This window comes from Thalassophryne amazonica, chromosome 11, assembly GCF_902500255.1.
Source record: "Thalassophryne amazonica chromosome 11, fThaAma1.1, whole genome shotgun sequence".
Taxonomy (NCBI): domain Eukaryota; kingdom Metazoa; phylum Chordata; class Actinopteri; order Batrachoidiformes; family Batrachoididae; genus Thalassophryne; species Thalassophryne amazonica.
This window is the reverse complement of record NC_047113.1, coordinates 102,236,016-102,239,524: the sequence shown is the minus strand read 5'-3', so window position 1 is coordinate 102,239,524 and position 3,509 is coordinate 102,236,016.

The window sequence follows — 3,509 nt, the reverse complement described above, 5'->3', positions numbered from 1 at the left end:
ATATTTCTCAACATCTTTTTCTACAAAAGGAGAAACCAGTCTTGTGTTTCTAACCACAACAAACTCAGTTTGTTCAGGCATAACATTCAAAGAAGCTCTTTTAAAATCCAATTCTTTTAAAAAAATGTTTATGGTCTAAATAAATCTGTTTCTCTTTTAGCTGCAGCTCTCGTTCTTTAAGACTTAGTTCTTTTAGTCTCACCTCTATTGAAGGATCAGAAGAGTCCAGTGATGAAATTGCAGACTCAACATTTAAGGTCACGTTGTCCACAGAAGGATGGGCCAACAAGTCTGATGATGGTTCAAACAGGCCTTTCTCAATAAGTGAAGCACATAGTTTATCCCTAACATTATCTTTGAGACGTTTGTTCCAACCAGACGTATCAATATTATAACGTACAGCCAAACTTAACAACTGCTCCTTTGTAAACTGCTCAAGTAACTCTCTAGATCAGGGGTGGCCAAGTTCGGTCATCGAGAGCCACATTCCTCTTAGTTGTCTCCCTGCTCCAACACACCTGAATCCAATGAAAGACTCGTTAGCAGACTTTTAATGAGCCTTTCATTGGATTCAGGTGTGTTGGAGCAGGGAGTCTTTCATTGGATTCAGGTGTGTTGGAGCAGGGAGACAACTAAGAGTGTCAGGAATGTGGCTCTCGAGGACCGAACTTGGCCACCCCTGCTCTAGATGGTGACAAAATAAAGTCCTCCAGAGAAGCCATGGTAACTCGCTTACCAAAAGCTAAAAATTACAAAAAGAGCACCAAACTCCACTTAAAGTGTCTACACAAAAGCAGCAAACTACAAGCGCTCTCAACACACAATTAGGCATACACCACAACTACAAAAGTAGCAACCAAACAGTCTACTCATCAAAACTGCTAGACTACAAATTAAGCCCACACTTGGTCAAGCTACATATCAAAACTTGACGAAACACAAAAGCTGCTAACAGTTAAGCCCCATTTACACATAGATAGTAAGAGCTCCCGGAAGCGTCCCGGAAGAGTTTTTGGCTGTCTTAAGGATCACACGCCATTGTTAACGCTGGCACTAGGGGGCGTGGCTTAGTTCCGGCTTTACCGGGAATCGTCAAAAAAATTATTCAACATGTCGAATAATTCCGGGAGCGCTCCCGGAGAATTCGCATGACGACGGAGACAACGCGAACAACGGCGTTTGATACTTTTTAATCGCTGTTTCATCCTGCCCCTTCCTGTAGTGCCGCAGTTTACACCGCTGTAATTGGCGGCCGGCGTTGTATCCCTAATCAACGGCGTCTAAAACGGCGATAGAGCCCACATCGGCATCCTCAAAGGCGTTTTAACCGGTGACAGAGGAAGACAAACGGTGGTGCTAGCGGACAGTACGCCGTTCTAAACGCCACCTCCTGGTTAACGGCGTTCCAAACAGCTGATAGGCAGCGGTCAGTATAAAAATGCTAGCGCGCTGCATGCAGGCCTCTCACTCATGGCCAGCTCCAGATATTTTTTCAGAGAAGCTCCAGTATGCCTCCTAAAAGAAAATTGGCAGCGGCAAGAACTTACCAAGAGGTCTGGTTCAGAAGCAGAGGGTAGCCCTGTGGTGGAGACGAGCAACACGTTGAGGAGGGGAAAAGGAGAGGAAAAGAAAAGGCTGAGGATGAGCTCCCTCCCCCTGCAGTGACAGCTGCTTCAGCCTATTATACTCTGGGGGCGGTGCCTATATGCAAAAGTTCCTGGAGTAATGCAGGATTTGCCTGGATAAATCCAGTGATACACAGGGCATTATCGGCGGCAGCAGAACACCACCATTCTCATGCGCATCTTAACCTGCGATTGTAAAGGATAGAACTGGGTATTAACCCCCGTTGCCTGACGTGTGCCAGATGCTATGGAGTCAAAACGCCGCTTTATTCGGCGGATTTAGCGGCGTTTTATCCGCGTATTTGCAGCTAGTACGGCGCTCAAAACGCCGGCGAAATGCTCCGCCTCTTTCCACCGTGAAAACAGCCGGAACTACCGTGAACTTCGGTCTACGTACTACCCGCCGACAAAACCATCTATGTGTAACCTGGGCTTTAGGATCACAGACACCAAAAGCTCACAATACTCACCTAACTAAACAAATTCTCCCCAAACCACACACTGAGTGTACAACATACGACTGGTCCCCTGGTACCTACCTAACCAGGAATAAAGCCTAAGCTATCTTCTGAGTAGTGCCGGGAAAGGGGTGGCTTTAAAAGCAAACATCAGTGACTGCAAGGCCCTGACTCGCTTACCCCTGACAGGGACAGATTCCCCACCCAGGATTTCCTCAAAATAAAAAAGGCAAAACAACAAATGAGTGGCCGAAGGAAAGATGACAAAGTCAATCTAGCTGGCACACTCCCTGGTCTAACCAGAGGGACCAAACCAAAGGGAGACTTACCTGACAGCTAACAAAAGACAACAGCACCTCACCAAATTACCCCAAACCAACAAACTTACCATGGGAAAAGTAAAATCCCTAACCCAAGTACAACAAATCCCAAACGAGTCCCCAATATGTTACACCCTGGCTCTTGGAGTGCAACATAACGGAAGACAAAACTAACCAAAAGGGTTAAACAGATTTATTGTTGCAAACATGTAGGGAAATTAATAACAAACAATGTGGGTAAAAAGAAGAAAAAGATTCGAGCTGCTGCTGTCTTGCTGCCAGGTGGAGTGTGAGCAACCAAGGGCGGGTTCAAAGCGGGCTTTTATATTCTCCAGGACTCTGCAGGCGGGAAAACCTGGAAACTGGAACAAACAATTACTCTCCCCCATAACACTCTGACCTTGCTGACATGAGATTTGGGGTTCCACAGGGATCTGTTTTAGGCCCCTTGCTTTTCTCCCTGTATGTGGCACCCCTTGAGCATATAATGTGGAGCTTTGGGATTGCCTTTCATTGTTACCATGGTGATACTCAGTTGTACATGCCGATAACTGTGGGAAATCTCACTCCCATAAAATCCCTGGAGGACTGTCTTCTATCAGTGAGAAGTTGGATATCTAGTAACGTCCTACTTTTAAAGTTTGATAAGACTGAATTGATGGTTCTTGGTCCAGCGAGACATCGGCATCAGTTTGACAAGCCGGTACTCAACCTGGGTTCATGTGTCATACATCATATGGACAAAATAAGGAACCATGGGGTAATTTTTGATCCCATGTTGTCTTTTGACCTCCACATCAGGAATGTTACTAGGACTGCTTTTTTCCATCTGCGAAATATAGCGAGGATCCGCCCCACCCTGTCTATGGCTGATGCTGAGACCCTGATTCATGCTTTTATTTCTTCTAGACTAGATTATTGTAATGTTCTATTTCAGAGTTACCACAGTCCAGCATCAGGGGTCTTCAGCTGGTTCAGAACGCTGCTGCCAGACGCTGGCACCATCTTATTTGGCTGATCTGGTGGAACTCTACGTGCCGGCCCGGGCCTTGTGGTCACAGGATGCAGGACTTCTCTGTGTTCCCAGGGTGAAGAAGACGTCAGCA